Below are 27,139 nucleotides of genomic sequence, written 5' to 3'. Positions count from 1 at the left end.
GGGTTTGGGCCCACCCCACCACCGAAGCCCTGCTCTGTAAACATGCCCCAGATCCTGGGGCTGCAATTGCCCCCTCTGCTATGATGCCTGATACCCAGCCTAAGACTGGACCCATAGAGAAGGGGTTGGGGGCTCGGGGAACTGGTTTCCTGACTCCTTTTCATTGTCTCTTGAGTTCCCACTCATGTCCCTGCCTGGCTTCTGCCTCTAAGGCTACAGAGATCAGAGGAAACAGGAAAGGCCAAGGGGGTGCTGGTGGAGGCGGGCCCCTCCTGGCCCATCTCAGTCTCCATGTCCTCCCCTGGTTCTCTCCCTGGGCCCAGGAGGTGATTTAAGCAGGGCTTGGTTCCCATGAGACCCAGCTGAGAGTCCAAGTTCTCCGTGGCCTCCTGGACTCTCCCACCTTTAGGACTGAGAACAAGGTACACAGCCTGCACTGCAGCTTTGTATGGGGATGATGTTTATTGGAACAGGAGGCCAGAAGGACATGGAGGGGAGCCAAGTGGGACATGGAGGGGATCCGCACCCGTCCACAGACCATGAACCCTTAAGGAACCCCTGCCTCCCACATTTTCTGCCTCATCTCTGGTCATGAAAATGGAGGGTGTGTTTGATCGGTCACATCTGTCTCTACACTCCTGGGGAATATGAGAGGTCAAGAGAAGTTCTCTGAAGTTCCCTCAGTGCTGGGTTGTGGAGGTGTGTGGTGGCCACACACTCTCTGTTGAGATGTGGTTTTACTGCTGACTCACTTGCCCTTCCTGCAAACATAGGGCTTCTCCCCTGTGTGCGTCCTCTGGTGTCGCATGAGGTGTGACTTACAGCCAAAGCCTCTCCCACACTCCCTGCAAACATAGGGCTTCTCCCCTGTGTGTGTCCTCTGGTGTCAGATGAGGCCTGACTTGTTACTGAAGCCTCTCCCACACTCTCCACACTTGACTTTTGCAATTCTTGAGATTCTTACCCCCACAGATAACTTGCCTGTGTTCTCTGGATTCACCTTCTGGCCTGTTCTGGACTCTTCTTCCATCTCACTCTCCCTAGAACTCCCCATTTGGCCTTTGGGCGGGCTGGAAAATGTGCTTGAAATCCTCCTGTGCCTTGTCCTCTTATATAAGGGTTGGACCTTTCTTTGGCCTCTTGACCTTCGGCCTCATCATTCCAGCTGTGTGGATCAGGATGTTGCTGCTCCTGATTCTGACCCACTGCACAGAAATCTCCTGGCTGGAGATGTTCTCTTGCAGATGTCTCTGGGAAGGTTGGAGAGGAGTGATTGTGTTCCACATGTTGCCTGAGGAATTTCTGACTGGAGAAGGCCAGAGGGCATGAAGAACAAGGGTGGATCTCTGGCTTTGGTTCCGCTGAAAGAAGAAGGTTTTGGTCAGGGGAGGTGTAGACAACTGGGCCATCTGCTTTGTTGTATAGTAAGGCCTGCTCCACTAATCATTCCTCATGTGTTAATACAAGCTGTCTCCCACCAAGCATTCCTTTACAGTCTATTTTTCATTCTGTTTTTGTTTACTACATCTTCCTCAGAAATCTAGAAAGCCCACATCAAGGGCCTTGTCTATGGATCAGCCAAACCAGGGACCTTCAATAGCATCAGAGGCAGCTTCAGTCTTTATACAGAAGGAACTGCAGTGACTTCCCCCCCCCCACACACTACAATTATCTTCTAGGTCATATCATATCCTCTTCTCTCCCTAATCTCTGGGTACTTTTCCTGATAGAGCATCTGCAGCTATTTTATTCTACTGAGAAATAATAACTCTGGATTACATAGATGGTGATAGAGTTTGGATGTGTTGTCCCCCCAAAACTCATGTGAAAATCTGATCCCCAATATGGCAGTGTTGGGAGCTGTTTGAATCATGGGGGCAGATCCCTCATGAATGAATTACTGTTCTCCCCGGAAGGTGGCAGTAGTGAGTGAGTTCTCACTCTATTAGTTCCCATGAGGGCTGGTTGTTTAAAAGACCCTAGCACCTCCCCCATCTCTTTCTCTTGCTTCCTCTTGCCGCTTGTACCCACCAGCTGCCTACCACTTTCCACCATGAGTAGAAGCAGCCTGAGGCTCATGCCAGGTGCAGCTGTCCCAGAATCATAAGCTAAATAAACCTCTGTTCTTTATAAATTATCCAGTCTCAGGTATTGTGTTATAGCAACACAAAAAGGGCTATTATGGATGGACTCATCCTTAGTGACTTTTCTTATGAGGGGAAAAGGATCTAGTAAGTCACGAACTACTTCGTCTGGAGATGCACAAATGTAGAAGGCAGTGTAGAGTTAAAGATGTAAGTACACCTGAGTTTGAGTCTCCCCAGTCAAAGACATTTAATTGAGGACTCTTGTGTACCTGGTTCTCCATCAGGAAGTGGGATTCAGAGTGGTCCAGGCCCCCTTGAGTAAAGGACTCTGGTTCCTGCTGCCTAAACTAGATTATGGATTGCTTCCATCTCAGTGTCCACAAATCATAAAATAAAAATATGTTCTTCCTTGGGTGACACATCAAGTATTCCTACTTGAGGTATTTCATTCAGTCTTAACCCATTTCAAATTTAATAGGAAGTTCTGTTTTAATTGTATCCCTAATCAGACTTCTTTCCTCCTGACTCCCATCTTTATCCAACCCACCATCTTCTCTTACCTGGAGACTGATGTGGCGTCTGAGGGGATTACCCACTGCAGATTATTTTCTGAAAATTAACTCAAAGTCCACAATTGTTTCCATCTCAGGAAAATCCCCAGTGTCTTGGCAGGAATCATGGGCACTACATGTCCAGGCTTCTGTGTATCTCTCTGACCTCTGCTCTCTTCTCTGCTTCCTTCACCTGGGTGGTCTCAGCCATTCCTCAAACACCCTCACTCTCTCCTGCCTCAGAGCTGTTGCACGAGCTGCTCCTTCTGCCTGGAGACATTTGAGCACAACTCTGCACCTCTCAAATGTTATGTCCTGAGAGGAACCTTCCCTCATGTTCCCTGCCATACCCTCCCTCCCCTCATGATGATCTCTAGGCACTTTTCTTGCTTAGTTTTCTTGAAAGCATGAATGACTGTCTCATTTTATGCACATGCCTGTGTGTGTCTGCGTGTTTCCCTAACTCACATGTCAGCTGCTCAATAGCACTTATTCTGATCATCTTGTTCTATCCATATTTCCTGTTTCTCGAACATTGTCTGGCACAGAGTAAGAATTCAAATGACACCTAATTGAAATAATGAATGAATGAAAAACAACATATGTATGTTATTTAGAAATACGGAAGAAATTAAGAAATAATTAAAAGAGCCAGAAGAAACTGCCTTGTTGAAACAGCCGGTAGGTGCTTGAGAACTTGTTCTTTGTCTCTAAGCCTGTCAGGACTATATGTTGTTATATATTTTGCATATAAAGTAGTTAAAAAATAAAATGAGAACAAAAATTTTAAAATATAAATTGTCCCTAAAAGTCAAATGCATATGAAACAAAGCCTTAATTTCAGAAACACCTGATTTGAAATTTTTCTGACTTCAGACTGCATTTTACTCTACTTAACAGTTGTACCATGAAAATTCCCAAGGAGAATTCTTTCTCTTCTGTCCTTTTTAAAGAATAATGTGGTGCCTACCTCTCCCTGCTGTGAGCTCTTTCTTCCACTTGCTGTCCCACTTGATACCCAGCTCCTGGCCATATTCATCCCCGTACCAGACCAGCAGTTCACAGCCCGGCCTGATGACCTGGCAAGTTCAATAGAAGATCTGCCCATGGTATTGAAATGCCACCAGGTTCTGCTCCTCATCATCCCGGGCACAGTTCACATACCTGGGGTTGAGGCAGACAAAGGGACAGAAAATAACAGGCAGTGAGTCTCCACTACCTGCCAGGGCCGTGTTGGGCTTGTCACCAGATGGTCAAGGCCCCCATGCTGTGACGGGCCATGCCGTTACCCTCCTCCAGGAACCTGCTGTTCATACCTAAGCCTCTTTCTCCAAGTCCTGCTTATGGTGCTCATCCTGCCTGGAATGCTTTTCCCCCCTTGCCTACTTAACCATTCTTCAAAGCCCAATTACAGACTTACCTCCACCATGATTGGCCATAAAACACTGACTTCTCACTTCTCTAAACTCTCAATCGATTTCTACTTATACCACAGAATTTGGTGTTTGATCAATCATGTACTCTGCTTCTAGATAAGCTCACATCATTCTATACTCACCCCAAGTCTATCTTCTTTTGAAAGACCTTTTTCTAATCTCCCATAGTTTACCCAGGTGCCATTCACCTGCCTCCCTGGGTTCCCATAGAAACTTAGAGGTCCCTTTGTCCTAGCATGATAATACACAATAATAACAACATATCCCTATTCTTATCCTCTAATAAAACAAGAACCTTCATGGAAAGGGGCTGGTCCATGCAGCACAGAGGTCCATGACCACACTGAAGCTCACTTCTCAGGCTTCAGGTTTTAATTTCACTGAAGCTGGGAAGAATTCCTGTCCTCACAGATTAAAGGTCCCTTGTTTTACATTGTCTTGGCCTTGTGTACTTCTCCTATAATCAAATGTTTCATTTATGCTTGCAATAGTCCTTCACAAGGGCATGGGTTGTGTGATCTATTCATGAGATGTACTCCATTTTCTAAACTAGAGTACAGCAAATGCTTAATAAATGCTGATTAGATAAATTAAAGTGTGAATCCAGCATCCCCAATGAATCTAGGCTCCTCAGGGTTTATCCTGGTGCCCCAATTTTGTCTATCATAGAGATTTAGTTTTTTGATTAAAAAATGGTAATGTTTATATTTTACCTCTTTTTTCCTGGATGTTCATAATAAGAAAGTACATTGTAAGGGGAGCAGAGAGTGTAAAAACCATCGAGGGAGGAATGCTGAGGAGGAAAGAAGCTGAGCTTGAGAGAGATGAGTGTCCCTGCTGGAACCCGAAACCTATTGGCCTTACCTCATCCAGTTGGCCCGAGATTTGTCCTTTCCATCCACATACTCATAGCAGTTTCTCCCCTTGGTGATCTGAGTTTCAGAAAAATAAGTTAGTCATTTTTGGGTTTGATGGGCAGGTAATAATCAGAATTATTTTATTCTACTGTCATCCATGCATTTGAGCCTGCATGGATTCAGCCGCCAGTGGTGACACATGCTGTGTACTCCTCAGCATCATCTACACATCTGAGTTGATTTGTCCAGTCAGAGCTGAGGCCCCATAGGGAGAATGCACTTTTTCTGTCTCTGTGCCACTTTTCTCCCACTCACCCACTGACCTTTAAATAGGAGTTCCAGGTTCATGTAAAGACGACTAAGTACACAGATCTAACCATGTTGTCACTATCCATGTTCTAGCATGTAGAAGGTGATGTCCCACCAAAGGCACAGAAGGGATATAGGAAGCCAGAAGATGGGGTAAGGTAGGCCCTTCTCACCATCCAGGAGTAGCCACTGTTGGCTGCCTCTTCATCTTCTGTGATCTGGCCCTCATAGGGGCCAAAGTGCTGACCCAACAGCAGATCGGATGCCTCATTCCATACTCCAAGCCCGGCCTCGGGGATGCCCGACGGCCCAATTCTCAGCCCAGGGGGCAAAGTGAGGGCTGAGTGGTTGGGATGCCCCTTGTCCACTGCACTGTCCTTTACAAATGTAGGGGGTCTATAAGCCAGTCAGCTGTCGATGAAGAAGTCCTGGCATTTCGCACAATCTGAAGGCAAGAGCAGCAGGGATTAGGAAAAGTATAGTGCGTGTTCCTGGATATAAAGAGCTTCAGAAAGAGCCCAGCATTTACATAATTCAGCCTCAATCCTGTACTCCAAGCCACCAGAGTAAAGGAATGATTTGGGGTCACACAACAAGATATAATTATTGTACCGGGACATAGCCTTCTCCATGAGTGGGCCAAAAGGGTCACTTACACAGGTAGTCATCATCCTGAGGCTCACAGACCTCTTTGTATGCATGACCCTTTCTCGCAGGCTATACATCTTCATTTCAATCTCCTTTCTCTTGAGTTCTACATTGGAGAAGAGTAAGTGAGTGAAGTTAGGAGTCTGGAGTGTTTGTCCCTGTATCTTCAGAAATTGTGAAATCTCCTGCAATCAAATTATTGTCTATCCTTCTACATACTCTGGCTCGCCACCTCTTCACTACCTCTTAACTATTATTTCAGAGAGACTAAGACTCTACACCCACACTGACTACAAATGCATAATTCAATTTTAGTTTCTGGATTCCCAGGATCAGGATTAACTTCCGAAACTTTCTGGTCACAAAACAGTTAATGCATGCATTTATTTATCCATGAAATATTTGTTGAAGGTGCATTACATATTAGGCATTGAACAAGGGCAGGGATATACAGTAAGAAAATGTGGTCTCTATTATCACAGATGGATTTATTGGACACCTTGACTGTATATTTATTTTAGTGCTTTTAAACAATATATGAGCCATTGGTCTTTATCTTCATTTTACAGATTAGCATTAATGAGCTCAGAGAATTTATAATGTCTTCCCAAGGTCCAAATGATTCTACGTGGATTACAACAAGTGTGTGACTTCAGAGTTAGTGTTTGTTCTTACATGTTATTCAATACAGCATCTAACTTCTGGTCTCAGCTTAGTCCAGCTTAAGCACAGGTCTATCGAAAGTCTACGCCACATATCTAGACCATACTCATCAACCTTTCTAAAGGACCTAGAGGGACTAAAGTCCCCAAATTATTTTCTCTTACCCAATTTTTCTCTAGAATGCTGTCCGGAGGTACTTGCTTCAGCAGGAGGGGACACTCGTTTCGGGGCCTTCTCTGAGTCCCTTGTGTTCAGTAAATCTGTTGTTCCTGACAATTTCTTCAAAATAGATTCATTATTTAACAGTGATCTGGATATTCCCTTTAATGTGAGAATCACATATTAAAAGACAACATACATTTCTTTAGTTCCTTAGGGCTTGCAACCTGTTTTCACATGCATGACTTTAGTTAATGGTTCAACAATCCCTGGAAAAACTTGGAGTGACTGAATACCAGAGAGAAAGGGAAAGGCCTGTGTGGGCAGGACAGTCTTAAGGCTCTTTTGCTTCAACTTTCTATATATACATGAGAGCGAGGGAGGGAGAATAATCTGGAAGACTACCTGGAGACTCAACAAGGTCTGTGAAAGAAGGAGGTAGGGGCTTATAGGGAAAAAGAGGGGATCTTCTATGAACTAGGAGACATTTGACAGAAGGAGAAAGGTAGGAAAGCACAGAGGGTACAAAACACATCTGGAGAATGAACAGTGAGGTTGGGAAGAGAAGAAACAGTTGGCATAAAGGTTATCTAGACAACTAAGAGAGTGATGCTAAGAGCTGCAAACTGCCATATCCTGGAAGGGATATTTAACTTTGAAATTGAATTAACTAGTTCCTGTTCCAATTCTGCCTAAGTAATGGTGTACTACCAGCTAATTCTATTCACTTTCCCGATCCGTAAATTGGCATACATGCTAATTCTTAATGGTACAGTGAACATGAAATGTAATAACGCTCACCAAAGTGTTTTGAGATTAATAATTTCTCTTATAGTCCTGACATCAATTTTCCTCCTCAACCATCTCTACAGTCAAAATCTAATTCAAAGATATTATCTTCAGCACTCTCTGACCCTGTTACCTCTATTTTAATTTGAAAAATTTGGAATTATTCAGAAAACACTGAGGGGGTCATCAAGGGCTCTGAGTTGGGCCTGGGACTCCTGAGAATAATCAGGTATGGACCAGGCTCTCAAAGAGCTCGTAATACAGAGGTGGCAGGCTATACAAATGATTACAAACAGCATGAGATTTGCCTAGTTCGGGCCCAGAGGAAGGAGCAGTTAACTTCTTCCTACAGGGATGAGCATTTCAAATCAGTACCAGGATACATTTCTACTGAATAGTGTAATATACATGAAGTGCTAAGTCATTCTCCTATCTGTTGTTTCTCAATCAAACTTCAAACTTCTCAGGGCTAGGAGCAGTCTTCTCACATCCGAATGGGTCCCTTATGAGAGAGTAGGAACTATCTCCGTCTTCATCTGGGACCAGGCACAATGTAAATTGACTGTATATTGCCAAGCTCCCCTCAGACTGTCTTAGCGTATCTCTCACTTAGCACATCAGAGAAGAATCAGGTTGAAATAATCAGTCAGATGAATAATGTAAAGGTGTATGAGTAAGGCAGCATGAACTTTACAAAAGAAGAAAGATTTAATCAGCTCTTAAGTACTTTAGGGAAAGAAGGAGTATTGGATTAGACTGAACCACTACTGACTGTGATGTCAGGCATAATCTAACATTTCTGTACTTCAGTTTTCTCATCCACAAAATGGTTATGCTTATAGTACCAACTTCATAGGGTTGTTGTAAGGTTTGAGTGAGTTTATTCACGTACAATGCTTAAAATAAAGTCTGAAATATTGCAAAAATAAAACAAGCAGTAGTGATTATCATTGCTCTTCTTATTAACTCTTAAAAGGATGATGTCTGCCATTATGCTAAAGAGATCAGAAAAAGGGAGGCAGCAGTCCTACGATACTGTGCACATTCTCCTTCTCTTACCTGTGTTTGGATCTTACATGAGGAAGATTGTTGTGTCAATAGGATTTTTCAGGTATTCACCTTCTGGTGTTTACTCTGTTCCACTCTGAAGACCACCCAAGGAGGATTGACCAAAAGGTGATGAGAAATCAGTGTTTTGATGGGTAAATATTTCCAAGCTCAGAAGATTCTCATTAGGGACAGAGAATTCTGAACTAGAGAGTGACAATTCCAAGTATTATCCAAGGGTGATTTGAAAATGGTTTCTGAAGTACCATGAAGACCTTTGCTTCTATTGGAGGCACTGCTAATTTTCTTAAAATGTTTTTTTTAAAAATAGAGCTCTGGATCTTGGTGTTAACACCACACTCTAACCAACTGAAGTAACTGGTCACACATCAAAAAACAAACAAAACAAAACAAAACCTCATCTCTGCTTCATCTTGTGTTGACAAGGTTTCTATTACATTTTTTTTTAAAAAATATATTGGCTTGACTTTCATGAAAAAACGCTGAACAAAACCACACAATGGAGGAAAGGACAGTCTCTTCAAGAGATGGTATTGGGAAAACTCGATCACCATATGCAAAAGAATGAAGATTGACCCTATGTTACACTACATACAAAAATTACATCAAAATAGATTAAAGGCCTTCATGTGACACCCAAAAGTATAAAACTTCAAGAAGGAGACATGGGGGAAAGCTTCAAGAAATTGAGTTTGGCCACGATTTCTTGGAAATGACACCAAAGCATAAGTGACAAAAGCAAAAACAGACAAAGAGAACTATGTAAAACTTAAAAACTTCTGAGCACCAAAGGAAACAATCAAGGAGTGAAAAGGCAACCTACAGACTGGAAGAAAATATTTACAAACCATATATCTGATGAGGGGTTAATATCTAGAATATATAAAGAATTCCTACAACTCAGCAAGAAAAAAACTCATTTAAAAGAGTGGGTGCTATGACTGGGTTTTTTTCCTCCAAAATTCATATTTTGAAACCCTACTTCCTGGTGTGATAATATTTGGAGATGGAGCTTTCGGGAAGTAACTAGGGCTAGATGAGTTCATGAGGGTGGGGTCCTCATGATGGGATTAGTGCTTTTTATAAGAAGAGGAAGAGAGGGATTCCCCCCAAGAGGTGGAAGTAACCTAAATATCCATTAAAAAATGAATGGATAAGGAAAATGTGGTATAGAAATACAATGGAATATTATTTAGCCTTAAAAAATAAAGAAACCCTGCCATATGCTGCCACATGGATAAATCCTGAAGACATTTTACTAAGTTAAGTAAGCCAGTCACAATAAGCCAAATATGGCATGGTTCATTATTTGAGGTATCTAAAGTAATCAAATTCATAGAAACAAAGTAGAATTGTTGCCAAGAGCTGGGGCAGGAGGAAATGGGGTATTGTTGTTCAATGGGTATAGTTTTATAGTCATGCCAGGTGAAAAAGTTCTAGCAGTTTCTTGCACATCAGTGTGTATATAGCTAATAATATGAAACACTCAAAAACTGTTAGGAGGGTGAGTTTATGTTATGTGATTTCTTACCACAATAAGAAACAATAAATTGACTAAGATGGGGATTTAACTGAATCCAGATAATGATGTGTGACAAACCGTGGGGTTAGTCATTTCTTCTTCTAAGACACTTGATCCAATGACTGCACTATTATGAGATTAGGGTTAGAAAGCTCTTTGGTGGATTTACAGTTCAATTAAGGTTTAGTTAAATTGCCCACTAATTAATTAACAATGTTTAGCAAAACAAGTCTTTCTTTATGACTTTAAAGAATGGTAAACTTTCGGGCCGAGCCCGTGGCGCACTTGGTAGAGTGCTGCGCTGCAGCGCAGCGACGCTCCAGCCGTGGGTTCGGATCCTATGTAGGACTGACCGGTGCACTCACTGGCTGAGTGCCGGTCACGAAAAAAAAAAAAAAAAAAAAAAAAAGAAAAAAGAAAAAAAAAAAAGAATGGTAAACTTTAAACGTATAGAAAAGTACAGAGAATAATGCTGGAAAACATAAATCCACCACCATGCAGTCCCATTTCAACATTGTGCCACAGCTGCTTGAGATGTTTTTATTTCTACTTTTTATTTCAAAATTCAAAAGTAAAAATGAAACAAACAAAAAAGGTAACTATGACATAGTGAAGCCACCTGCCAGCCCTTCCTCCTTCTCTTGTGATGATAACTTCTGAGTTTGGTATTTCTTACTCACATTCAGGTTTTTATACATTTAGCACTTATTACTGTATCTGTAAATAAAATATGTAATCATTTTACACGTTTAAAACCTTTATATGAACAGCCTCTTGCTGTATATACTCTTTCGCATCTTGCTTGTTTGTTGAACATTTGTTTTTGAGAGAACATGTTCTCCTTTGTTAACTCCTAAGATAAAGCCGAGACATCAACCCAGGCTGGTTTCAGGAGGTCACTTCTAATTCCTCCTGGCCCCTCACCTTTCTGCCTAGGTATCCATTCTTCATCGGAATCCTCAGTGTCATCCACATGGAGTTTGGCCTGCCTTCATTGACACATGAAAGCTGTTCGAGGGGCTCTAGAAAGAAGCCAAATCTTTGTCCTAAAAGGGAAGAGGTGGGAGGAGGAACAAAGGGTGGTGGCAATGGAAAGCACCACAAAGCCAGTGTGGCTCAGCATGGGCTGGGAGAGTCTTGAACAAGGTCAAGATGTGAGCTCTGCATGACTAGTGCTGACACTCAGCCATACCCTGACAAATAAAAATAACAAAATTTCCCCTCCAGATTTGTCTCCATACAGAAGGGAACTGTGGGCAGATGCAGCCACCTAAGAGAGAGCCATAATAATACAGGGACAGAAGACCTGTTTTCTATTTCCCAGGCTGGTCTTCAGCCAGCACTTGGAGTAACCTATGTTAATCAGTTCATTATAGTTCCTTTTCACATTCTTATAGCACATTTTCTTCGATTCTCCCATCTCTGCCCATTCTTCCTTGGAGAAGTATATCGAAAAGCCTTTGAAAGCATCTTTAGCCTAGAGAAAATAACATAGTTCATCAGTGATTTACTGTATACATCACAACACCGAGTGGGGCCTTTTCTTCTACCTTGTAATCATAACAAGCAGAACACAGCCTGGGGCCTTGGGGTGGTCTCTGTGAAACAAGGATAAAGACATTTGTTCCCGCCCTCCCCAGATTGTGTCCTGTTTGAGAGGACACAGCATTTTCCTAGCTCTCCCCAACACAGAGAGTTTGATTCCAGTGTCCTTTTCTCTCCCATGTCCCAGACGGGACAAATTGTCCCCACTCCACGCACATTCACAGCCAGGGTCACACAGAGTTGCAGGCCATGGGTCTGTGGCCTTCCAGACACCAGCTCCTGTCACTCGGTTCCCCTCTCCATCCTTCTTACAGATCCTGCTTGGAGCCCAGCTTGACTTCCCCCAACTCTCACCTTGGGCTTCTGCCCTGTACTCCCTGCATCTCCCTCAGGGGTCTCCTCCCGGGATCTGTTGGAGCTCTCGGTGCTGGGACAGGCTGGCAACTCCCTGCTCCAACTCCAATGTTGGGAAGAACCCTTGAGTCTCCCAGCTACAAGGCCAACGTTCCTGTGGAAAGAGATGGTGCTGAGAGGAGGCCACAGCCCAGACCATTATGCACAACCAGGCTCTGTCTTCTCCACTTGGCCATGTTGTCCAGACCAGGAAGATGTGGAGACTTTGCAAGAACTGGAGGATGTTGGGGAGGTCTGAGGGCTATCGATGGGATAGGGGGAGGGTCTCTGCTGGCCATGACAGACCACCTAACATAAGCTGTTCTGTTTCAGTGCCCCTGCACCTTGACACGTCTGAGGAAGGGTGGCAAAGGTGCCTGAGGGTCAAGGCTCAGGTATCTTCGAGGGGAGTCCTGAGATGTGATGGCTGGGGGAGGCCCATGGAGACTTTGAGGCCCCCTGACTGATGGGACTCGGGTCAGACTCACCAGCTCCACTGAGAGGAAATGAACATTTCTCATAGGAAGCTTCTGGGATCTTCAACTGGAGATTCTGGAAATCTGTGGGAGTAAAGCAGTCTGGATCTCTAAGGAGCAGCAATCCCACAGGCTGAGGAGATTGCGGGTCTCCAAGGCCAATGAGATTTGGGGTCTCTCAGGCTGAGGTTCTGGGGGTTTTGGGGTTGAGAGGATTTGGGGTATCTCAGGCTGATAGTATTTGGGGTTTTTCAGGACAAGATTTTGGGTCTTTCGTGCTGAAGAGATTTGGGATACTCAGGTCGAGAGGCTTTGGGATTCATCAGGTAAAGGGAGTTTGGGGTCCCTGAGGATGAGAGGATTTTGCATTTTTGAGGCTGAGGAAACTCGGGGTCTCTCAGGCTAAGGAGATTTGGGGTCTCTCATTAGGGGGCATTAGGCTCTCTGACACTGACGTTATTTGGGGGTCTTTGAAGCAGAAGGACGTTTCCAGGCTGAGTAGGATCTCTGAGCTCGGGGAAAGTCAGTCTCTCTGTGGCTGCGGAATTTAGCGTTTCCCAGGCTGAGGGGAATTGTGATTCCTCAGGCTTAGGTTGTTTGGACTCTAATCATTAGAGGATTTGGCGTTCCTGTGGGTGAACGGTAGATTTGAGGTGTCTGAAGCTGAGGTGCGTCGGGGTCTCAGGCGAGGGGGTTTGAGGTCGGTCCAGGTTAGCGGATTCGAGGTCTCTTGGGGATCAGGGGATCTGGGGTTTCCCAGGCTGAAATTTGAAGGTCTCGGGCTAAAGGTGTACAAGGGTTTCATACTGCACGGCAAAGACTTCCCGAGTTCCTGTCAGTCTCCCTGGCTTTCTCCTGCCCCGCTGCGCACCCTGACTGGCGCCCGCTGGGATCCTCTCTGGTTGAAACGGCCACGCAGCCACCGGTACCACCAAACCACCTATCAGAGTTGTGACCCAAACGCTCCCGCCAATGAGCGATCAGAAGGACATAAATGGGCGGAGAGTAGGGAGGAGCCAAGCCTGTCAGTCACAGGCTCCCCTCAGTCCTAGGCTCGGGTGGTAAGGCGGGACCTGGTCTTTCCCGCCTTGTGGACAATCCGCCCCAAACCTAAGGGACTGGCTGCTCTGGGTGGATCCCTGAAGGGGTGATTGGATTATAGCACCATGCAGTAGTGAATGGTTTAAAAATGGTGGTGAGTGACGTTGTTCTGAGGACTTTAAAAGAAGAGGAGAGTCTGTCTCTCTGTTCTCTCTCTCTCTCAGCTTTCACCATCTTGCAGCGTGAGACCCCTGGGTCACTGTTGCCACCACCAGATGGACTTTGGACTTCCCAGCCTCAGAAACTTTCGCAATAAATTTCATTTTCTTTATAAATCACCCAGTTCAGGTATTTTTTTATAAGCAACAAAAACAGACTAATACAGCAAGCTTTTCTCTCAGGCTCATCTTTAGGCTTCAGGTAATCCACAAGAGAAGACTTGAGCAGATGTAAACTGCTCGTATAGTTTTGACGGTGTACCAAAATTCTGAGCCAATCTGAAAAGAACAAGACAGCATTTTTTTATTTGTCCTGTCTTACATTTTGTTCTGGGCACATAAAGATATGTCTCCCAAATTACTGCTTAATGGAACAGAGACATCAGTGATTGCACACGACAAGTATGGTCTACTCAAAACAGTTTTGAAAAGTAAGTTTACAAAATCGACTATAATGATCAGAAATAAACCATGGTGAGGGAGAATAACGTGTTCTCCAAAATTACTACATTGCAATAATCATAAATTCCAGGTTTCAAAAACAAAACAAAACAAAAACCTAACAAACGGGAAAACTTTTCAAAGCATGCAAAGAAACATGAAAGCACTTCCCATTCACGGGAAAATAGTGATGATGATGATGATGATGATGATGATGATGATGATGATGATGATGATGATGATAATTTTAAAAATGGTGGGTGGGGACTCCCAGCCAATGAACTTATTAGACAGACTTTAAATCACCCAAAACAACTGTCATACATATGTCCAAGAGGTAAAGGGAATGATGCACAAAGAAATAAAAGAAACCAAGGGAACAATGTCTAACCAAATAGAGATTCTCAATAAGGAGATAGAAATCAACAGCTCGAAAACCATAACATGTGAATTGATACCTTCACTAGAGGTTTCAAATGAAGGTTTGAGCATGCAGAAGAAAAAATCAGAAAACTTAGTTAGGTCACTTGAAATGATCCTGTATGACGAGCAGAAAGAGAGAAGAAAGAAAAAATTAAACACAGCCTAGGAGACTGTGTGATCCCCATAAAGCAAGCCAATTGTATTAATCCACTTCTGTTGCCGATAACAGAAAACCTGAAACTGAGTGATTTATAAAGAAACAAAACATGTTTCTTACAGTTCTGGAGGCTGGGAAGTCCAAGGTCCAGGAAACATATCCGGTGAAGGCCTTCTTCTTGGTGGTGACTCCACAGCAATGCAGGCTGTCACAGGGAGAGAATGGGTGAGCAAGAGAGCTAACCTGCTCACTTGCTTTCCTTCTAAAGTTGTCAGAACCACACCCATGATAACTCATTACTTCACGGACAAGGGCATAGTACTCACAATCCAATACCTCCTCAAAGACCCTATCTTTCAAATATTATAATAGTACTTCCCACTCTCTTAGCACTGTTACAATGGAGGTCAAGCCCCAGTGAGTTTTGAGGAACAGTCGAAGCCCAGAATGACAGTCCCAGAAGAGAGGCTAAAGAGAAAAGGGCAGGAAAACAAACAAACAAACAAAAACAACAACAAAAAAAAACCACATTTCGAAGAATAATTGCCCGAACTCCCAAAATTCTTGAGAAGACATGAAAGTTCAGATAGAATGTTCTTTGGCTTAGAAGCCTTTAGACCAAATTATCTCTTCCTGAAGCCCTCACATTTCTTCAACACCCAGACCCTGTAGGCAGAATAGGCTCACACTGTTACCTGCCCTTTCTGAATGCCCTGTTTAGTTTATGTCCCTCTCTCACTTCTCTGCAGGAGGTCAACGAGAATAGAGATTTTTTGACACCTTCTCATGCAATGACAAACCCATACATAAATAGCTTAGAACAAACAAATCATGAAGAAATTGTGCATAGAGTAAGTTTATTAAAGGAATAATCCAGTTAAAAACTGGAGGGGCTGTGACCATCAACTCCATTCACCACTGCACTGTGTTTACAGAACACTTACAAGTAAACCTGACAAGTAAACCCAAGATTCCCCCCCGCCCTTGAAAACGACCTGACACATTCCCTTCAAAGCGTTCATTCTCTTTTGGGGGCTAGCGGTAAAGAGGGCACAACTAGGAGGCGTAGTTGTTACTGACTTTTCCGAAAGCCTCTCTTATGTGATCCAAGTGGGATTTATGCTCCTCGTTAAATTCAGTGAGTGCACAAGCTATCCCTGTTTCTAAATATGTAACAAGGTTAGTTATGCCTATAAGTAAAGCATTTCCGTGACTCCAAAAAATAACTCACAGATAATATCAGTTAAAGGAGATAGACGGATTTGATGCAGAAATGGAGAAAACAGCCAAATTCACTTGGAGACAGACTCAGACACAAACTATATATGAATGAATGAACAAACGGTAACAGTGGCAGATAGCAAAGCAAAGAGATGAAAATATTGAAACCACTGTAGAGATGTGAGTGTTCAGTTTACATCAGCAAGGATAAATGATATCAGATGATAAAAGTATAGGCAGAGTCAGAGGAAGAGACACACACTCACACACAGAATGAGAAAGACACCTGGTGAAATGCAGACACTCAATTTGAATTTTAAACAGAGAATACCAAGACACTGACATCAGGAAAAACAAATGTGGTTCAGAGATATCAAGTCAGAATGCTCACAAATTAATCATGTGATTATGAGGCCCACATGCACTGATACTCCATGGAAGGAAACATTAGGGAAAATGTGCAATTTCACACTTCTTTTGGTAACCCCAAAACAGCGGGACCATGTGAAAGCAGTAATATGACTGAATTACACCTATGAGTCAAGGACGAAACTCAGGAAGCTGCATTCTCTTGGGTGGACATGACCAAGCCACTAGGCAATCGCAGTTTAGTCAACAGTAGACAGCTACGGTTTTGCTAGACCCTCCATGGAAGTTCTCCTCACATTTCACTCCAAGAGCAGCTACAGTTAAAACTGGCAACCAAGGGCTAGCGGGAGATAAGTATTTGGAGAACCCTTTCCTAACCTTTTCTCCATTCATTAAACGCTAAGTAAGACCCCTAAACTTGCAGCTAAATACTCAGGAAAGGGCACACAGAAATCTGCTGACCTGCTCTCATGCAGGGCTTCTGGAACTGCTGTCTTTTACAAGCACAATGGAAGATAGGTAGCAGTACATGGCACCGGAAAAGGCTCCTGCTGTTTGGATCAAGATGGACCAAGTTGCTTAGAAAGCCTGTCCCGTTCTTTCCTTTTATGTTAACCTTATGCACAACATGCTGAAAACACCACAGAAAATGAAAGGTTTCTGGGTTCCTAATACGGTGTGGGGTATCATTTACTAAGACAACATTCTCACTGGAGTATACCAAGAAAGGAATGTACTCATAATGGCTTTACCTATTTACATTTTGGGATCTTCACCTAATACACAGGGTCTTGGGTAAAAGCTTAGACCATCTGAAAATAGGAATATTAAGAATAATGTCTACATCTAGGATCATCTAGGGACAGACAGCACATGGGTGAAAGTCTAGCAGTTGTATATTTAACCACTCCACCTCCCTGCTCTGTTTATATTTTTTGCCCAAACTCAGTCACCTGGAAAAACAACGGGACTCACATACAACTACAAGGAGACCCGCTTTTTCCCAAAAGTTTATCTTTTCACTTAGTCACCTTTGCCAGAAACAAAGCCACACCTTCAGTGCCTTCCCTCATCCCTTTGTGTCCTTTCCCACAGTCCCTTCATATACCATATATTCCCATTTCTTAAAATGTTGCTGGGAAGCCTGGCCCTGACAGGTTGATTGTCCCAGCAAAGCACTGTGCATTCATCTACCTAAGGATGACATTTGGTTCAGAAGAGAAACGAACTTTAATATTTCCACCTTGAATTCTCTTAACGCACAAGAGAGGATATTTGGAGGAGCCCTGTGCAAGAAAATTTCACCCTGATTATCTTACTTCTGTAATCACTAGGTCCTTTCCTTGAACAACCCTCACATTCCTGGGAAAAACAAGAAGTGTCAAACTAAACTGTTTCTCTTTCCTTTCTTCTTTCTCCACAACCCCCTGCTCTGTGGGGAAGGAATAAAAAAAGTCCTCAGACGGAATCCCAAACCTTGTGTATCTGCTCTCTACAACTTTATAAGCCCAGATCCGCCACAGACTGACAGTTCCTGGACAAAGAATTAAAAATCCCACATGGATTTGACCTATGTAGAATCTCACCCCAATCCGGTACACAAGCACACACACAGAGACACATATGTTTGATGGTGTTTATTTCTCCTTCACACCAATCCGATTTTATCCAAGTGTCTTGCTGTCTGCATTTTTCATCACCTGACCGGCTTTTCTTTCAATCCTGAGCATGAGAACACTGTATCTGAAGTCACTTTTTAGAAGTTCTGCTTTTTTAGGTAAAGTCTGATGCTCCGAGATATTCAACTCAAAAACTTGGAATACTCTAAAACACACAAACACACATAAAAACTCATTTTCTCTGAAAAATGTTAAAAATTGCTTTAATTATGCAAGGTCCTGCCCAGGAAAAACTAGCCCTTCCCCGTTTGTGACCTCTTCAATTTCCCCTTACCATGTGTTAGAAATTGCTCTCCGTAACATCTGCCCCACTGCCAGTGTTCTCTGTATGAGTAGAATAAGCTAAGGAGATAAACAAGAAAATTAAAAGACACTGATTACCAAAATGGAAAATTGATGAGAGAAAGGAATGAGACTGTACAAATATTCATAGCCTTTTGTGGAAAGGGTGAAAGGAGGAACATTTGATGAGCCAAAATTTAAGGGGGTGGAGAAATGACTGAGGGTGGGGTTGGCTGTCATGGAATTAAGTTCAGAGAAGTAAAGGATTGAGCTTTGCTTCTGTCCAAACGACTCCGGACACTGACTATAGTGCAGTGGGCTTAAGCTTCCCCAGCTATAACTTGTTTTGCAGTGCAGTTTCTCCAACGTTCCTGTTTCATCTTGATGCCCTGGGTGACCTGGTTTGTGTCATTCCCTGTCTTTCAATTTCTACACTTGTGAAATGAGTGTCCAGGTACCTACAAACATGCATTTCAGCCCCTACTTCCTGAGCTGCTCACCTGCCCTCTCGGTTCCCTGTCCAGGCACCTGCATCCTCATGTGGTACCGCAGGGGATTGAGCCATAGGTCTTTACAGATGATCTGTTAGGGGAACCAGGACAGGACCGCTCAGGGTTCAGACACCATTCCCAAGAAGGCTGGGAACCCTCCCTGGTCATTTCTGAATTTTCGCAGTGAGGCCCTACCTCAGCGATCCTGTTAGATCCTGCAAAGTTGTGGTCAGAAAACCAGTTGAAGAAGTTAACACTGCTGTTGTGGTGCCTGCGGCTATAAGCCTCATGTTCATAATCCTGATACCACTGAACTGGAGTGGAATGAGATGCCCTGTATCCTGCAGGGAAGAAAAGTATACAGGAAGGGGTTGGAGCATGCTGACGATGATAAACCCAACACCTTCACTACCCATCCTGGGATCCACCTCCTACCGGTGACATTAATGAGATATTCCTTAATAATCACTTTATTCCGGAAGTACGGGTTGTTCCGAAAGAACAACATGATCTTGCAGCAGTGAATGGGATGCCTGATTTCCTCCACCTGTCATGACAAAGTGGAGAAGGTTAAAATTTCTCTTCAGGTCACCTACCCTTTTCTGTTTGCCTGAAAGTATTGCTTCTCTTATCCTTCCCCGCTCAACCTTCCAGCCTCAGTCTCACTAGTTCTGACCTCCAAGTCGATCATGTAGCTAAGCAAGTCTTCATCTTCATCGCTGATCATGGCCAACATCTCGGGGTGGTTCACAATCTGCCTCAGGTCAAGGAGCCTTTCCATGCTACGGAAGTAGGCGCTAGAAGCAACTGAGCATGTATAACCAGCTAGGAGAGTGTGTTGCGCAGGGGTCTCCCACACCTCACACATTGTGTCTCCCACACCTTATGCACCGTGCCCTCCCTGCCTTTCATGAGACACACTCAAGGCAATGGGTGCCTTGCATGGCCTTAAATGGGAGACTGTCCACGTTGACACAGGGAGGGGCTCCTTTCTGAGGGATGCTGAGCTCTATGTGTCCCTGATGTACTAGGGGCAAAAGTGAATCTGCTTGTATCTAAGTATGCACTTTATCAGCTCTTACTGACTAGGGTGGGAATTCATACACTTTCCTACAGCATTATTGTCAGCAAAGCCTGTCCTTCAAACACCTTTTCTACATGAGAACTCCTTTGTGCTATTCACGACACTGATCCAGAATGACTTCTAATTCTCCGCCCCAGTTAGTGTCTCTGTGCCATAAGTATTTGTATTTGCACGAGTGTGGCTGCAGCTCCGTCTTCCCTCAGTCTGTACCTTCCCCCACAACCCCCAAGTAGATGTTTTCCAGTACAGGAATGGAACACTGGTCCTTGGTGCTATCAGTTCCATTCTCTAAACAACTGAGCAACCGGCCAGAAAAGCCTGTATATTCTCATGTTGAGCTGTCCCGTGGATCGATTGCTATTACCCTTGCCCATGCTCCTACTGGTCAGTACAAAGCGAGATTCAAAAGGATACGGCTTTGGCCCAGAAGCCAGGGATGCCCTGGATGATGGCCCTTCGGTGACCGAGATGAGTCCTGCGTCTCTGCACCAGGTTCTGCCTCAAACGAGCAAAGGCCCTCCTGGCTTGGTTGTTCACGGGCTCCAACTCTAACTGAAGGGCCTCCAGTGACTACAGAGGGGATAAGGACAACATGGGGCTCCACAGAGTCTGTGTCGGGGTCTTCTATTCAAGCTTCTCCTCAGGCTCTACAAGTTGCATCAGAGTTTCCTCCCCCAGGTCTTCTTCCTGAACTTATTCCTCAAATTCCTCCTCCTCCTCTTCCCTGTCAGGCTCCTACACCACCCTCTCACCGTCCATCACGTGCTGCGCCCACTCCCCCTTCCACTGCTCCTGCTCCTCCTTCTCCTCGTCCTGCTCAACTCCCTCCACCTCCTGAATAACATCCACCAACACAAGCACCACATCCTCCTGCTCCTCGACTTCTCTCTCCCCTTGTCCCTCTTCGGATTTCCCCTTCTCTTCCTGCTCCTCCTGCCACTCAACGACCTCCGCCACCGCCATTACATCCACAAGCACAGCACCACGTCTTCCTGCTCTTTATCCTCCTGGTCGTCGACTTTTCCTTCCTCACAAGCCTCTTCCGGTTTCTCCTCTTTCCTCCTCCACAGCGACCTCCACCACCTCCACTGCCTCAAACAAAACTGGCGCCACCTCCTGCCCGGTCGCCGCCGCCTCCCTCTCTGCCAAGGCCTCGCTTTCCTGCACAGCTTCAACCCCGGTCCCGGAGGCCTCCTCGGGCGTCCCACCCAACTCTGCCAGGGTCGCACACCCCACGCCATTACTGGCCTCTGGCGGCTGCTCCCCAAGAGGCCTACCGGCCCCTCCCTCCCCAGGGCCCTTTCCCACACCTACCTTTATCCAGTGTTCGGCGGAAGACCCTTCCTCCCGGGAGCCCGCCTCACTCGCCATGCTGCCCTGGTCCTCAGCAGGCTCAGCTGCGCCGGGTAGGCAAGGTCGAAAGCCTTGAGCTGCACACCCCCAGCAGCAGCTAGAGAAGCCGAGCCACAGGCAGCTTCCGGCTCTGAGAACTTCCGGGAGCCTCGCGGTCGGTCACGGCATTCTGCGCATGCGCAGGACTTTGGCCCGCTCTGCCGGCTTCATGGCGCCAAGGCACCCAGCCACGCCCAGCCATCTACTGTTGGTCCACGGCCAATGGATGAAGAGGTAGTGGCTGTCACGCAGGATGGCCCCGCCTCCCATACTCAGGCATCTGGGGCACAACTGCCCCGCCTGCGAACCCTGGCCGTTGTCTCTAGGAAGCCCTCCAAGCTTGCCCGGTGCAGTGCACACACACAGCCGGTTTGCACTTTGTAAAGTCCAATGAGTGTTCCACTCCAAAGTCCATGCCTGCGTCTTGTGTGGCACCGAACCCAGACAACATAAAGTACTTAAGGACACGAAGTGGGCGCATTGGACAGTACTGGGTATTTCAGTTCCAGCCCACAGACAGAATGAGGTTCTCTGAGGGTCGGGCCCATGTGTTGCTCTATATGATGCCGCGCTGGATTTCATCGGGTCTAGAGGCAGAGAGCAGTACTGCAAGCCCTCCCTCAGGATTAGGAAAATTAGGGGTCTCAGAAATAGTGCACGATTGTCTCTGCAAGTATCAGACCCACTCCTCCTCAGTGCCTGGCACAATGGAATTGATTCAGCAGAATGTCCGTCCGCCTGCATGCACACATTTATGCAGTGCCTTCCCAGAGACTGAGAGAGCAAGCCGTGGCCTCCTTTCTACCAATGGCAGATGGCCACCGGCCGTTTGTGCTTTGGAAGAAAGGAAGTCATGCGCAGGAATGTAGGTTCCTCTCTTCGGTATGTATAGTGGGTCGGTAGGTCAAGGGTGTCGTCCAGATCTCCTACACCCTTCTTCCTCGTGATCTTTCTCTTTACTCCCCTCCCTGTTGGGTAGAGGGTACCGATCGTGGTTCCCCATGGGCTGTGTTGAGTGACTGATGTCACTGTCTTGTTTTCTAGTGTCTCGATGGACTTGTACACAGGCACCCCCTTGCTTCACAACTGTGTTTTCTGCCCTTCCTTCTTTATTCTGGTAACCTGGTTTTGCACTTTCACTTGCACAAGTAGACTCCCGGGCTACCTCCTGCAAAAGAGGCAAGGTGAAAGGGACCAGGGCAAAGAGCACATGAAGTACACAGTAAAAACTGCCTGGGACCAAGTTATGTGAAGTCCTACCTGTCCTTCGACCCTTTTGATGATGACAGATTAGCACCAATTAGTACACCTGTACCACCACATCCTTCTTTCTCGATGCCGCCTGTCCCCAGGCACCATGCTTGAGCCTCAAGCACTCTCTGGTCAATCAGCCTCTGAGTCCAACTTTTTCTTCACGACGCTCACATGTTCCCATGGTTTTCCCTGAACTTCCCTGGGAGTGTCCTCACACCAGCTGCTGTGTGAGCCCATGTCTTCAGTGGCTTTTATTTTCTATAACAAACGTAGAGGAGGCCCCTGGGAGCCAACGAGCTCTGAGATGTTCTCCTTTGCTCCTGACATGCAGAAATGTAAACTGTCTAGGTAAATATCAGGAAGGGGATTTTGAGGGAAGTAGAGTCATGCAAGCTTGTCGAAGCATTAGGTCATCTGAAAGTGAGGAAAAGAGAAGGAATCCTCCCCTCCTGACCGATGGAGACTTTGCACTGCACACTCATGGACACCGCATGAGAGTGGCTGTCCCGGGAAGTGTCCATGCTCTTGGGATTGTCATTACTGGTCTCTTTTCCAGGAGCGAACATTTCTTAGTATGCCTCCTGGTCTGGGTCGAATGTGAACGCCCTCTTTGATTTCTTTGTAAGAGTCACTCCTTTTTTTTCCTAAAGTGTATGTCTTATCTGGACATTACACCACCAAAAGCAATCCGTGAAGCCTAAACACGTGAAATCAATCAACCACCTACTAGAAACATCTTGGTTCATTGAGGTATGAAAGAGTTTCCCTTTATCTCAGTGAAACAAGGTGAGATCTCTAAGTCACCCTCAGACGGGCTGCAGAATAATGGTGACCAAGATGAGAGAAAGAGCAGTAAGGGCATGTGACACAGAGTGCTATGGACATCTTGAACTGAAAATTTTGACAGGCAGGCATAGAAGACGCGAGACTCATCGAACAATACACCTAGGGAGATCAGGTGACACCGTTTCACTGACACAGACACTGAGAGAGAGAGAGAGAGAGAGAGAGAGAGAGAGAGAGAGAGAGAGAGAGAGAGAGAGAGAGAGAGAGAGAGAGAGAGAGAGCAGAGACTGAGGATATGAATGGACGAGTACGGGGACATCCTCACGTGCACGGTGCACTGTAAAAGAGTAACAAGAAACACCTCATCGAAGAGGACACGAGGAAAGGAATTGTTACAGAGGGAGTGAGCCAGAAAACTCACAAATTGATCCGGTCATTACCCCTGGATTGTGACGGGCTAGGGCCCATTGGAACTGGCATTGAAGAGAGGACAGCACGGGCAAATCAAACCCATGGAACCTCACCTGGGATAACCCCCTATCTCTTTCTGTGCCTGACTCATTTCACTTAATATAATCCTCTCAAGGTCCATCCATGTTGTTGCAAATGGCACTATTTCATTCGTTTTTATAGCTGAGTAGTATTCCATTGTGTAGTTGTACCACATTTTCTGTATCCACTCATCCGATGATGGACATTTGGGCTGGTTCCAACTCTTGGCTATTGTAAAGAGTGCTGCGATGAACATTGGGGAACAGGTGTACCTTCGACTTGATGATTTCCATCCCTCTGGGTATATTCCCAGCAGTGGGATAGCTGGGCCACATGGCAGATCTATCTGCAATTGTTTGAGGAACCTCCATACCATTTTCCATAGAGGCTGCACCATTTTGCAGTCCCAGCACAATGTATCCCACCATTCTATATACTATTTTTATGAAGTGCAACTTCTTATTTAGATTCCATAGATGACTGAAATAGCGTGGCATTTGTATTTCTGTTTCTGAAATTTTACTCATAATTTCCTGCAATGTTATCCATGTTGTTGCATATGACAGGTTATTGTTTTTAATGGCTGAATAGTATTCCATTGTGAATATGTGCCATATTTTATTATTCATCTATCCATTCTTGAAAACTTACCTTGATTTAACGTCTTGGCTATCGTAAATGGTGATGCAACAAACATGAGATTGCAGATATCTTTTCAAAATACTAATTACATTTTCTTTAAATATATTCAAATTAGTCTGTTCCTTGACCATTTTGTTCTACTACTTTTAATAGTTCAAGTAAATTTCATACTATTTTATATAATAGTTGTACTTAAATTTTATTTCCACTGAAACTGTGTGTGAGCGTTTTCTTTTCTCCACATTCTCATCAACACTTATTGGCCATTTTGATAATAGTCACCCCAGCAGGAGCAAGATGATATATCATTTTGGGTTTGATGTGCATTTTCCTGATGAGTAGTGAAGCTCAACATTATTTTCATATACCTGTTTTTCTTTTGTATGTCTCCTTTTGAGAAATGTCCATTTAACTCTTATAACTATTTTTAATTCGGTGTTTGTTTTATTACTATTGAGTTGTTTAAAGGTTGTTATATACACATATTTTGGGTGTTAACCTTTATAAGATTTATAGTTTGAAATTTTATTTTTATATTCTGTAGATTGGCTCTTTACTCTTCTGATTTCCTTTGCTAGTTTAGTTTGATGTAATCCCAATTGTTTATTATAGTTTTGGTTGCCTCTGCTTTTAGACGCATCCCTGAAATCATTACTCAGCCTGATGTCATGAATTTTCTTCAAGACTTTATGGCACAGCCCTGCATTGTCTTGTAATATTTTTTATAGTTTATAGTCTTACACTTAAGTTTTTATCTACTTTGAGTCAGTTTTCATAGAAGGTCACAAACAGGGGTCTAATTTTTTCTGCAGGTAGATATCCAACACATTTGACAGTACTTCTTTCTCATTGTGTGTCCTTGGCACGTTTGTCAAAAATCATATGGCTATGAATAAGTTTATTTTGAGTCTCTCCATACTGTCTCATGTTTTGTTTCCTTGTTTTGTTTTAATACTAGTCCATTTCTGTTTTGGTTACTATAGCTTTGTAGTATATTTTAAAGTAAGGTGAGGTAACCCCTCCACTTTGTTCTTTTTGTGAAAGATTGCTTTTCTTTTTCTGTTTTATTGGGGGGATTATACAAATTTTAGGACTTTTTTTTCTGTTTTTCTGAGAAATTTCTTTGATATTTTGATAGACATTGCATTTCTGTCTACATTGCTTTGGGTAGTGTGGATTTTTGAACAATATTTAGTTTTACAATCCACAGACACAAACTATCTTTTGATTTTTGAGTCTTTCTAAATTTTCTTCATGAATGTTTTATGTTTTTTATTGTATAGATCTATTAGCTCTTTGGTTATATTTTCCTAGCCTTTTTGTACCACTATAAATATAGTTGTGTTCTTGTCCTTGTTTTTCCAGATAGTTAACTAGAGTATAAAGATGTTACTATGTCGTGTATGTTAGTTTTGTGTGCTCCAATTTTACTAACTTTATTTATTATATCTCACAGTTCAGGGGTGCAGTATTTAAGATTTTTATATGTAAGACAGTATTATCTGGAATGAGAAAAAGTTTAACTTGTTTATTTTATTTATTTTTTTTTTAAGTTCGGATGCCTTTAATTTCTTCCTCTTTGCTAATTGTTCTGGCTATCCAGGAAAATGTTGAATAGCATTTTTGTCTTGCTTTAAATCTAAGTAAAGTAACTGTAACTTTTCTTTAGTCAGAGTGATATTATTTGTGACTTTGTCATATATGGCTTTAATTATACGAAAGCACATTTCTCCTACATCTAATTTGTTTGTAGTTTTTAATCATAAAAATTGTTTAATTTTATCACAAGATTTTTTTGGCACCTATCAAAATAATTATAGTTTTGTGTTTTAATTCTGATAATGTGATGAATCATGTTTATTGATTTGCATGTGTTTAATCATCTTTGCATCCCTGGGATAAATTCCAGTTGATCACATTAAATAATCTTTTTAATGTTCTGTTGAATCTAATTTGCTAACATGCTAACATCTTGTTGATAGTTTTTGCCTCTACATTCATTAGGTTAGGTAATTAGTGTGTAACTTTAGTTGTTTTGGTTGTTGTTTTGTCCTTGTATGGCTTTGTTATCAGAATAATTCTAGCATTATAGAATGATTTTAAAGTACTTCTTCCTTCTCAATTTGAAAAAAAAAAAGTGAGAAGAACTGGCATTTTACGTTTTTAAATTTTTGGTAAATTTCAGCAGTTGAGGTGTCAGAGACCCTGGGCTTTTTAATTTAATTTTATTTTTTGTTGTTTATGTTCATATTTTTTTCGCTATTGAAATATAACTGATTATACATATTTGTGGGAAACAGATTGATATCAGTACCTATGTACCTATGTGATGATCAAATCAGGATAACTAGTACATTCATCATTCTTTGTGACCCTTTTCCACTTTCTCACTAATCTTTCTCCCCCTCCCACATTTCCACCCCTAGTAACCACAGTTATGTTCTCTCCTTTTGAAAGTTCTTTATTGTGATTGTTGTATTTTTACTACTTATTTATTTATTTGTTTTTTAGCTCCTATTCATGAGTGAGGACATGTGGTATTTCTCTTTCTGGTGCCTGGATTATTTCACTTAGCATAAATTTCACTAAGAGTGAAGAGATCCTTGTGAAATGTGGAAGGAAGAAATGGAAACACAGAAAGAAGAACAGGGCATCCAGCCTCAG

The 27,139-nt window shown here is 43.5% G+C and overlaps 1 pseudogene; it reads right to left on the bottom strand.

Moving 5' to 3' along the window:
* Positions 1-748: 748 nt before the first annotated feature.
* LOC134369106 (histone-lysine N-methyltransferase PRDM9-like) lies at positions 749-21,472 on the bottom strand (annotated as a pseudogene).
* Positions 21,473-27,139: the final 5,667 nt, after the last annotated feature.

Source organism: Cynocephalus volans, unplaced genomic scaffold (assembly GCF_027409185.1).
Source record: "Cynocephalus volans isolate mCynVol1 unplaced genomic scaffold, mCynVol1.pri scaffold_35, whole genome shotgun sequence".
Taxonomy (NCBI): domain Eukaryota; kingdom Metazoa; phylum Chordata; class Mammalia; order Dermoptera; family Cynocephalidae; genus Cynocephalus; species Cynocephalus volans.
The sequence above is the reverse complement of the archived record's forward strand: the minus strand, read 5'-3'. Positions and strand labels throughout refer to the sequence as shown.